The 12,459-nt window shown below is 39.3% G+C and overlaps 1 long non-coding RNA gene across 4 annotated transcripts; it reads right to left on the bottom strand.

Annotated features, from left to right (window-relative positions):
• Positions 1 to 1,030: 1,030 nt before the first annotated feature.
• On the bottom strand, positions 1,031 to 11,503 carry LOC144248579 (uncharacterized). Of its 4 annotated transcripts, none has more exons than XR_013341861.1 (5): positions 11,246 to 11,503; positions 3,878 to 3,941; positions 3,506 to 3,583; positions 2,786 to 2,962; positions 1,031 to 2,330 (listed from the first exon to the last, which is right to left on the bottom strand). It is a non-coding gene; the product is annotated as an uncharacterized LOC144248579 (long non-coding RNA). The 4 variants fall into 4 exon arrangements; XR_013341863.1 differs by having other exon boundaries at positions 2,885 to 2,962; XR_013341860.1 differs by lacking the exon at positions 1,031 to 2,330 and having other exon boundaries at positions 2,332 to 2,962.
• Between the last annotated feature and the right edge of the window lie 956 nt (positions 11,504 to 12,459).

Raw genomic sequence — 12,459 nt, 5'->3', positions numbered from 1 at the left:
CCTGGGGCCATTTCAGCAGCACGAAGGGCTTTTCCAACCTCAGGGGTTCCACGGGAGCCCAGTGACTGACCCAGCTGCGCACCCAGGCACACGGATCGATTATCCTGCCGTGAGCCAGAGCACTCCAGGGCATCCTTGGAACAGCTGCGGAGAGCGGGAAAAAGACACAGCTGCAGCACCGATCCCGCTCCCTGCTTTCCCAGAGGGGCAGGAACACCATTTCCTCCCGAGCCTGAGAGCTCCCAGGGAAATCCCTGTTAGGGTGGCACTGAAGGTGCCACATTTCTGGCACCCTTGCCCTAGAACCACGGCCCAGCAGATTTCTGTGGGAGCGGGGATTGTTGCTGCAGCTCAGAAGCTGCACATCCCTAAAGCATTTCCTTAGGGACACGAAGCTCCCCGCGCGCATGTTGTAGTCCAGTTTGTAATTTCAGCGTCTTTCAAGAGAGTTTAAATAGCAATGAGGCGACTCGGTGCCAGCACAGCATTAGCTACGGGACATCGGGAGACTCACCAGACGACATTCTCGGCAGAGCCTCCATTCTCAGCGCTCCAGCTGCAGCGTTCGCATCTCTCACGGACTCCGAGCTCCGTTTCCAGGGCTCCCATCGGGAAACCGGCGGCCGCTCCCAGATGCAAATGCCCAGGGCACCGCCGATCCCAGCCCCTGCTCCCTCTCCCCCCCGGACCCCCCTTCCTCCAGCCTTTACCCCTTTTAGAGCCACGGCCCCGCCCAGGACACAAACGGAGGCTCCCAGGTGCCTCCTGAGACCCAAATCATTCCAGGGGCATCAGGAAATCAAGAGAAATAAACTTTGTAGCCATGATTTCATGTGTTTTGACTCTTCACATGGATAGTCTTAAGCCGTACTTTGTCATCATTTGGTCAGCTCATGAGGTTTTTTAGTTTTTAAAATTGTGTTTTCTCGAGGCAGAGAAACTGCAACTATCTATCTTTGAGTAGAGGAGCACATACAAAATGTCAGGGTGAAAGATTACTCATACCAGTGTGAAAAAAAACGCTAATCGCTTGGTTTTTAAAATTTTAAAAGTTTAATAATAATAAAATGGCTATAAAAATAATAATATCATTAGAGTACTAAAGCTTAGAGTTAGGACAATTACAAGACAATAAAAAAAGTAAAGAATTACGGACGTCCGGATGTTCTCGGACATTAAGCTACAAAAAGCATGACTTGTGAATAAAGGAATCACCCTTAAACTAATATACTTGTTGCATATTTATATATCCTTTATGGTTATGAATGCATTCTATTTTAAACAAGAAACTCTGTTTGTTGTATGTTAATTGTTTCCTTTAATCCCTTGGTGTCTTCGAGTAAGGCCTGAAGAAATTAGCTTCTTCTGATAAGAAGCCATAAATTCCTCTCCTTTGGAAGATTTAGGTGTTCTTTGAAGTAAGTATCTCATTCCTAAAAAAAAAACTTCCCCACCTACATAGTCTCTATTTTAACATTATGTTAGAACCTAAAACTGTATTTAACACACTACTTAAGCAAATGAACACAGCATAACTTTCTAACATTACACTTATAATATTCATTATAGCCTTTGAGAAAAGCCAATCATAAAATATGCATTTTTCACACCAGCAAGGACAAGGAGGTATTGAAGGAGACTGTTGAAGGAGAGGTAAAGTCTTAAATGCTAAAACTGAAGACAGAGCATCACTAAGTCAAATAAAAGATTTGTCTATTTGCTTTTAAACTGATACAAAGCAAGACAAAGTAAATTATTATAACTACTTCAAATCTAGTTGAAAATGTGCTGAGGTGTGCATTAAGACAAAGGTGGAAGTTTACAAGTTACAAATGCTTAAGACACTTCTTGCTAGGGATAGATAGCATTGCATCCATTCCTGAAAGATTTGCATCTCAAAAAGATATGGCATATGAATTCTTAAATTAGACCAACAATGACATGCACCCAAAAAAGAAAAACATTCTCTCTTCTCCCTTTCTTTTCTGCTTTCTTGTCATAGAGTGTGACTAAGGAGAAACGAAAAGAATCCATGAGTGACAGAGCTGATTCCAATCAATCCTCCCCGATGGAGTGATCAAAGGCCAACTGTAGTGGACCAAACAGGGCTTTCCCCTTGGAAGTGTATTCCATCCCGTCGAGATCAGCACAAACACAAGGGATGAAACCGACTTCCCACGGCTGCCATCCAAGCTATGACACTGTAACTCAGTACCACCTGCACATTTTTTTGCTTGAATCCTTAAAGTAATGATTCTCTCCATCTCCATCCCTTAAAATCCAATTCTGTCAGCTTTTCAGTGTTCAAAAATGAACTAGTTAAGATAGCACTGAGGAAAGAAAGAACACAATAAGCATATTTTATTGTGTAAGTAAGTAGATTTGAGATGGAATTACTAAAAGGTAAGCATACATGGACCCCCCCCCCCCCACACACAGTTGTCTTTTTGCAGTTGCACTTAAGGATTGTACTTCAAATATGGTTACACAGATATCTTCCCCCCCTCCACATTGACTGCCTCTTAATATTAGAACCGAATCTGCCACAAAATTACATGAAATAAAACAGTGAGAAACATACTTGAGAATGACTGTTGTTTACAAAACAGGTAATTTATAGTATACAATTACTGATAAGGTAGAACAAGAGTTCAAAAACTGGACTGCTTTACAAAGCACTTCTTCAAACATCAATTTTGGATTATTGCTGGAAGGTACTAAATGGTCTGTTATAGACTAATTTACAGACATTCATAGAATAGTGAAAAACGCATGCTTTAGAAACCTGGGACATTTCATGCCTTTGTGCTAGCAGAACATGAAGTGATTGGCATTTTTCAATGTAGGTTAGCAGCATTTAGAGTTTTTATTCTGGTGTACTAACTGATTCTACGTATTTTTTCTCTTTTTTTTCAGGTGATTTTTCATCTTCAGGTTTAGTCCATGGAGGGCTGTGAAACTTCTGTAAAGGTAAAAACATGGTGTATAGAATACATATATACATAAACAGAAATAAAAAAGTCTGTTAAAATTCCATGGCAATGGAATTGTCCCTAGAAAAGGGTCCTGATCTCTAAGAAAGCATCATTAACAACCTTCACAGTGCAAAACCATACAAGTCTGATGCTACATACAGCTTCATATCACTGCATATTTTATGTATATATGTATGAAAACAACCACATAGGTATTTAATATTTAATTATTTTGGATAACTCTCCTTACTCCTGCTTCCAGGGCTATACACATCACACTGTCAAATTAAGTAATTTGACTACTAATTCATTTGACTACCAGCTTTCCAAATATTTCATAGTTTGCAAGTTGTTACCAGCCAGAAATCATTTTGAACAGGTCAATTGCAATCAGACACAGACAAAGTCTGAATTAAGTAGTCTTCTCTTTTGAGACAGAACTTGGTGAAGAATGTGTAAGTATACTTTAAGTAACTGAATCTCATGAGACTTTTTAGTAAAACCCCACAAATTACTCTGGAAGAGAATACCTGAAAGCTTGTCTCTGTTTCTGCTGCTTCCAAACGAGATGTTGAATCATTACGATTCCCCAGACATGTCTTGGCAACCTGTCAATAGAAATGTCAGAGATAACTACTTCATATTTTTTCCAAAAATATTCCGTTTAAAAAAAAAAAAAACAAAAAAAAACCCAAAAAAAAACCACCAAAAAAAAACCAAAATACCAAAAAAACCCCAACAACAACAGCAAAAAACCAACCCAATTTGGGTCTTCTTTTAAGCCTACTTAATGAAATGGAACTAAGTTTTCATAGCTAAACTTATCCCAGACTCCCATCATCCCTGTAACAGTCTTCAACAATACAGTCTTGTGACAGCGAGTTTAACAACTTCATACTTACCCAGCTTTTTTTCTTCGTGTTTAAATCTCATCACCAATAGTGAAGTTTACTTCTACAGGTGGTCCTAGGGAACAGAAAATTAATTACAAGTGCCTTTTATGGGTGAGGAAATAGTAACAAACAGTAGAAAATCAGCATTAGTTAGAACTTCTCTATTACTATTCTCTTGGCTATACTCTGGATCTCTTAGGTATAATAATCCCTGAATAGGAATATAAAGTCACTGAATGGAGAAGTCAGGTGACTCTCAAGGCAGAAAATCTTGCTGCATTACTTCCTGTCATTTTATTCAAGAAATAATGTCATATTCTTTGCCAATATGTTTTTTAATATCTGGGAAAGCAGAGTTGCACAGCATAAATAAAATTAATTACAAAGTGGATTTTTGAACTAAGGAGATCTTCAGGTATGAAACCAGAGATTTGCTCAACACTGGAAATTCTACTGTATTTAAATCCAAGTCCCTTCAGGAGTAGGATTAAGGATGCAATAAGAAAAGGAACTGAAAGATTAAATGCAGTCAAATATTCATAATACTTGGTCATTGCTCTAAAATGAGTTCACATTGGAATTTCTCTACTTGTTTTGCTATTAAAAGTGACACATTTAAATGGAGTGAAAACTACAAGGTTTTTTTAAAGTTTTGAGTCAGCAAGACTCTTTCCAGTGTAACAGTGGGAGGGGTTTAGTCATGTTTAAGCTACTGAAGGCAGCCTCTGAGATGATGCAGATGGATTTGATGTGGGGAACTCTTTCTCATATTTTCCCACTCTAGACAGTAGAAATAAAAATTGGATTCATGTAGGGAATAATCAAGGCAGTATTGATTAAAATAAAGTCTATTGATAAAGCACCTACTCCTTTTATGACAAAAAATCAAACATCAAACAAACACGTGGTTTATGTCTTAGATAAAGACTAAAAAGTCAGATGACAGGGTAGCAATTTTTCGTAGTCTTGAAATACTTCAAAACCTTATACGTGTGGTCCTGTCAAAACTTCCATTTAAATTATTTACTCTTAATCTAGATTTAAAAAAAAATATTCCAAGCTGAATTATCCTCAGAAAAAATGAAGATTTAGGTGACTTCTAGGTGTGTGGCTTGAGGACAAAAGATACTCTAGGTCCAACAATCAATAGTATTGCAAAATGTGTAATAAAGAGGATAGAAATAATGCTAATTAAATATGATAATTTACATAGCCAGAATTTTCTCTGACTGTACCTACTAGAACATGAAATCAGGTGACCTATTTCACCAACATCATTTATAGGAGATAGGAAGCAAAAACTATTAATTGCATTAGTAAAGCTAAAGGTCAACTTCTTAAGACATATGCAAAGGAAAAAGAAAAAAACAACCCCGGTCTGCTTTAGAGAAAATAAAAGTGAACAATAAAACAATGCTGTATGAGTGAGTAGTCTTGCAGTGTCTTCATAGGCCAGACAACAAAGGCTATCTTGATAGGAAAAGAGCAATAAAGATTAAGTCTGTACTATTTCACATTTGTTCACTCAGAGATCTTCTCCTTTTAGTAGCACACCATATGGATCACTGTTGGAGAAAGACAGGGACTTTTTCCTAAGGATGTCTTTATGATGTTAAAGCATAACATATTCATTATTGACTCCTTATCACTGTGAAACATTGTATATCATTACCAAATAAATTACAGCTTGAAAACAACAACAGTTCAATAGCCAGGACTGTAACCAGCTCCTGTGGACGAGGTGCAAACACACACACACACAGAGGGCTGGGTTTAACAGAACACAAACTGAATCCCACACACATATGACCTCAGGCATATATATATAAATACATACATATACATACACCCCCACCTGTGTGTATTTATGTGTTTTTATATGTCTATATCTACATGCATATATAAACACATAAATATGCAAACACGCATAACACATATATCTTTGTGTCCCTCAGCTAAAGATCAGTGACAGAATATAAACTCAATGAACTAGAATACCTTCCACACCCTTAGGTGACAAAGGAAGCAAAATATTAAACTTCGGCTATTGTTGTTAGTTCCCTCTATGCCAAATAGTGGATTGTTTTGTATGTTTGTCCGTCAGATTTCCTCCCATGAGAGGTACAATCATTACCAATGGACAGAATGAGAGCTCGACATGGCAGAAACTATCAAAAAGCAAAAACTATTTGCTGTGTTGCTTTCCTCAGCTTAGCATGCAGCCCAATTAACAAATTATCTGTGTGTGAAATTATGGCTATAAAATCTGCATATTGATTGGTCACGTACACCAAATTTGGGAAGTTATGGTATTCAATTGTCCTAGTAAACAGCACTGCAAAGCTGGAGAGCTTCACAGCTGGATGTATAAATGACAAAGGTGGATAAACAAAGGGTGCATCTTTATTACTGTGAGAACCCCGGCCTTGCTCTGGGGTCTCATGTGGTGGTGAAATTCCTCCTCCCACCCGTGCTTCCAAAGAAAAACTCCGCAGGCTTTAGCTGTTCGGTCTCAAGGCAGTTTATCGCTAGTTATCTAACAGATTATGTTCTTGGACTGCGGCTGTTTGATCAGCGGCCTGGGTAGAGGCACACACAGCCCCTGACATCCTCTCGATCTGCTGCCTTCTTCGTCTCCCTCTCCGCCCAGGGCTGCTGCTATCTTTTATAAGATATATTACGTATAACACGTTTATAATTATTCCCCAATACCTACTACCTACGTTGCCAAGTGTTTTTCTACTATAAACCAATCTGTGAGTGCCAACATCACCAAGAACATGGAGGTAAGGAAAAAGAAGGAGGAAGAACAGGATCAGCCCACTTTCCTCCATCTTAGAACTTCTGACCCCCATGTACATGCGTTAAAACCCCCCTGTACAATACTAAAAAAATTTCCCCTCTACTTTGTAACTACTTTTACTATACTATCTAACCTTTTGTGATTGCTTGTTCCACCTCCAAAGTTGGCAATTCATTCCATGGCTCAAACTCAAAATCACAGCTGTTTTTCAGCTGTCTGCCAGGGTCTAGAATGCCTCTGACCAAGGCCTGGAACCTCTAAAAATGTCTGAGAGACATTTTGAGTTCCCACATATTAGAAAAATTTTAACACGCCAGTCAGAACTCAGCATGTCCAGTGGCTATTGAATCATGCAACTTTACCTGCGAACAGCTGAACCATGTAAATATAAGTATTTTCTACGGCATCAACTCAGCAAATCAGAACTGGCTTTATGGTCAAAAAAACCATAACAATTTAAGGTCAAATAATCAATTCACAAGTGAACAGGAAATCAAGTTTAAATAAGTGGTATTATAACAGTTTTTGCAGTTAGAAAATCATTCTGCTGCTCCTAAAGAGCATCATCCAGATTTAGTTGACCAGACATTGGAGTTTCAGTGTTCCTGTGCATCACTGCTCCTCTTGGCTTCATAGGGCACAAAAAGCAGATAGGGAGGTTGTTTGTAAAGCACGATGGGGGAGAAAGTACTGGGTTAATTCTGAAGAAAAGAAACCAGATACAGGAGAAAAGAATGGTGCGGTTAGATCAACTGACAAACTAGTTATCTTAGTTGTCAGGTTAGGTTCACAGTTTACTCAAAGACACGTCTTATCAGATTTGCTCATGAATTTGTTACAGATCTGTACTGGGAGCTGCTTTAATCACTGTTTAGAAGAAAGATACAGAACAAGAAGTATGTGAAATGTGCATATACCTTCTCAGAAGACACCTCTGCAGTTTTTCATACGCTTTTCCTGTTTTAGATCAGTGTGCTAAGGGGATGGTTAAACTCAGATGATGTAACTTCTTATGACCTTCCTCTTCCTAGTCCTCATTTACAGAATCAAATTTCCTTTAAGGATTTTATTGGCTTGAAATTTCGTTATAAAAATGGTTATTTTTTTCTCTTATTACACCCTTTGGAAAACAATTGGAGAGTGCAATTTGATCAAAGCTCTGAAACAGATTTAAGAAAATAAAGCAAAATGCTGTAGTTGCTTAGAAACTTATACAATTTTGGCTCCAATACAGAATACCCTTTGTCGTTGAATGATTAATGAACATAGAGTGTTTTTTTATTGCAGGAAATTAAGGCAGTAAATAAAAAGCACTACCACTTCTATTTATCAGAGAAGATTCTGTAAGGACAAAGCAAAAAATCTAATAAGAGAACAAAGAATAATTTTATAAGTTCTTTGATGTTGTAGCAATACCAAGCAGGTAGTTAAAAATGAGATGTTATATGCATAAGAATTCTCTGACACGAAAAGGCAATTAAGTAAATTATGGTGTAAAAGCCATAATCCCAAAAGCTTTTGGGAAGACAGAAAAGGGAAGGAATACAGGGGGAAAAGCTCTGCAGAACTCTGGTTCTGCACAGAGACTTTCAGGAGTCAGACATAAGAAAGCATCTCCGGATAAGGCTAAGAAAAAGTAGTACTGACAAGATGCCTCTAATAAAGTACAAATAATAAAAAGAATGGAAACTTTTACAATACCAAAGGTAATTTGGAGGGGGGGTTTTGATGAATTTCAGATGCTGTATCACAGGATATTCTACCTACTTCTGGCTATTGCTGGTCCTATGCCAAATTTCATTACAGATAAATATCAGCAGCGTCTAATTTCCAGATTTGCTACTCTGTATCCCATTTGCCAATAACTTTTCATTTTTTGTATTTCAGTATTTGTTCTAATGTAAATGACACTAATTACTCTGAACAGGCATAAGCCCCATAAATACAAAATTGCAGAAAGATCACAAATTTAAGATAGAGATGCTTAGCCATACAGACTTAAAAATACCAGTTGGAACCAGCAACTAACCATTTTGCTTTATTTTTTGCCTCAGTATCTATAAGGTTGCATGTTCTTCTCTAGTTAGTCTTCACTACCTTAATTCTTTCTAAATAGAAATCACATTTTATTTATCAGAGACACAATAAGAGGACCTTTGTGAAGTTCTGAGAAAGGATTACTGAAATAATAGGTTTCTAAGCAATGCAGTTTCTAGTACATCTTCACAAATATTACTTTGAAATGCTGCATTACAACCTTAACCATCCAGCCTTAATCTTCCTTCATTTGAATGCAAGAAGCTGTAAAAACTTCAGAAAAAATGACACAGTCAAGTAATGAAAAAAACAATTAAAACTCTTCCTAAGTGTTGCATTTTCTCCAAGTGATAGTGTTCACAGGTACAAATGGCAGCTTTGACTTACCAAAGAATTAGGATCCTTTGGGTATAAATTCCTTCCGGTACTTTCAGAACTTAAAGTGGTATTTCTAATGCCACTATATGTAGGCTAATTGTAGAAAGAAGATTTTTATTTCAGTTCTCAAAGCTAATAATTTGAATTCCTTGTGCCTTTCGTCTCTCTAGGTTAATGTGAGATGATGATGATGATGATGAAGAAAAGGTTGCTAACCAATGTCATCACCTGCACTATTTTTATGGCCTGTTAAGATGGACAGGGTGTCTGTCTGCTGATGGACTAAACAGTTAAAAATACAAGCTGTTAGAAGGACAAAAAACAACCACCTAAATAAGTAAACCACCATCTCAATAACTAAAACCTTGATTTTATGGAAAGGTGAATCTTTTAGGTGTCTTTGATTGCAATACTTGATGCAGAAATTAAATACTGGTTTGACTTTTGAAATATATTACCAGTTATTTTCTTTCCCTTTCTCTTTTAATGTATTCACTTCTGTATAAAAGAGCTGTTTAAAATGTTTGATACAAGTATTTAGCCTAAGAGGAAGAAAAAGAGGAGAGAGTGAGGAGGAGAGCGTAAGAGGAAGAAAAAGAGGAGAGAGTGAGGAGGAGAGCGTAAGAGGAAGAGTAAGAGGAGAGAGGGAGGAGGAGAGCGTAAGAGGAAGAAAAAGAGGAGAGAGTGAGAAGAAAGAGGAGAGAGTGAGAAGAAAGAGGAGAGAGTGAGAAGAAAGAGGAGAGAGTGAGAAGAAAAACTGAGAAGAAAAGGAAGAGGAGAGAGTGAGAAGAAGAAAGACTGAGAAGAAAAGGAAGAGGAGAGAGTGAGAAGAAGAAAGACTGAGAAGAAAAGGAAGAGGAGAGAGTGAGAAGAAGAAAGACTGAGAAGAAAAGGAAGAGGAGAGAGTAAGAAGAAAACAAAGCAAGAAAAATAAGAGTCAGAGATAAAAAGAAAAACCAAAAAAGTCAGATTAGAAAGAGAAAGGCAGAGAAAGAGGAAAGAAAGGTGGGGTAAAGAGAAAAAGAGTGAAAGACAATCAGAAAAGGAAGCACTTGAAATGAAAGAGAAAAGCAAATAGAGAGACAAGAAAAAGAAGAAATAGAGCTGAAAACCTACAGGAAAACAAATGGAGAGACTGAACACAAGGTAGGGTTCAAGAGAGAAAGAAATAGAGAGTTAGACAAAAAAGTTAAAGTTGGACAGAAAAGGAAAAAGGGTCAGAGACAAAGACAATGATAGCAAGTGTTAGAAAGACAAAGGCTGACAAAGAGAAAAAAAAGAAGAAAACATAGTGAAACCTAGATTGAAAGAGACAAAGAGACATGGGGAAATACATGTAGAGGAATGGAAGAAAATAGACAGGGTGAGAAGGAAATAGGGTTAGAGAAACATAGAGATGTCTTAGAAATGGAAACAAAGGAAAACACAGCCAGAGACAAAGAGTTACACACGGAAGGATAAAGTGAGGAATAGACTAAAGAGGAAAGTAAGAGGCAAAGGGAGAAAAAGGGTGAGAATGATACGACTCAACCACACCAAAGAAAGACAGGAGATGAATGGTGGGCAGGACAGAGGGTAAGAGGCATCATTATTAGGGCTGATTAATCTTTATTCCCTTAATTTAAACTTCAGCAATACACAGGGAAACAATGCATACAAATGCAAGTACAGAGACAAATACAACAAAGAATACATCATACCTAGGCACACAAGTACAAGTCCAATTTACATATAGCAAAATACATCAAAATACAGGAACAACTGCAAAGACAGAACAATATAATGTATTACAAGGAAAATACATATTGACACAATATAACCGTGTCTCCATTTCAGAAAAGTCCACAACGCTTTTATTGTTATGACGCACCCGGAACAAAAACGGCGCAAAACGCTCCGCCGACGTGCACGCCCCCTTCGCGTTACGCACAAACTCACATTCACGGCAACTCGCTCCAGAGACTCCCAAAAAATCCTCCTGCCTGATGAAAACCCCCCCTGAAAGGCAAAGGCCATACACACAAGGTTGGAACTGCTCCACACACACACACACACACACACACAGCTGCAGACACAAGCACACACAAACTCTCACAGACAGACACAGACAGTCACACTCTCACACATTCTTCTGCTGACACGCTGGCTGCCACCCTTACGTGAAACGCTGCACTGAAGAATATGCTTAAACGCTTCTTCTGACCGCAGGACCTCCATGTCAAATGGTAGATTCCAGGAAATTCTGTAGGGACCCGGGGACCTACGAGACAAGGGGAGGCGGTCAGTGACTGACTATCTGAGAGCTAGGAGCTATACCAACTCTGGGCCCATCAGTGTTGTACCCCAAACCCCGTAGAGAACAGATGAACGGCAAAGCTTTATAACTGCTCTACCTGAGCGTGACTACGTGCCCGGGCAAGGCAGCTCCAATCGCAATTGCCACAACAGAGGTGCATACAACATAAGCCATCGTAGGTACATACAGTATAAGCACAAACAACATAAGGCAACGTAGGTACATACAGTATAAGCACAAACAATATAAGACAACATAGGTAGGCGCAACATACACACATACAATAGAAGCCGACACAGGTAGGTGCAACATAAGTGCATACAATGTAAGCCGACAGAGATACAAGATACAAGAAAACCCGCCCCCAGGACTGGGACTCTCTGCCACTGATTGGAGTTGTCAGCATCTGAAAGGAAGTTAGGACTAGTGTCAAACGGCTGCAAGACAACTTAGCATCACCAAACATGTTATGTCAATCTCCCCATACAATCTAGAGCCCAACTACACCCTGCAAATGACAAATTTCAAGTCCCCAGGACTTGTGCTATTACAGGCTATGCAGCAGGGCAGAGCAGTTGTGGGACAAATACGTGCAGACACCCGTGACACAGGACAGGGAGAGAGAGCTTTTGAGGAGAAGAAAGAGCTGAGAGACCCAAAGAACACAGAGTGCACCAGAGACAAGTGACAGGACACACACCAGAACTGCTCTGCCCTGAGCACCTCAGCACTGTGATCAAAACAGACACTTTCCCTTTAGCTGGCCTAAGGGGACACTTCTTGCACATCCCTGCCCCCAAACCTGATCCTAAAGGCCCTCCCAGCACCCCGCTTTCACCCCCTTGCGGGCCTTAGCCCTCCACTAATCTCTCTGGCATCTGGGGATGAGAATCCACGTCGCCTGGCAATGGAGGCTGCCTCGCCTGCGGGGAATGTCCTATGGTCACCGGGCTGTGGTCCCGTGCTCAGCTACAATCGAGAACACCAAACATCACTGCATGATCTTAGCTGCACAATGGACAAAACCCAGCAATCCTGCTACTCACCGTTCTCCTGAGAACGCTCGGGCCGCACACT

Source organism: Lonchura striata, unplaced genomic scaffold (genome assembly GCF_046129695.1).
Source record: "Lonchura striata isolate bLonStr1 unplaced genomic scaffold, bLonStr1.mat Scaffold_187, whole genome shotgun sequence".
Lineage (NCBI taxonomy): Eukaryota > Metazoa > Chordata > Aves > Passeriformes > Estrildidae > Lonchura > Lonchura striata.
This window is presented reverse-complemented; position numbering and strand designations above follow the sequence as displayed.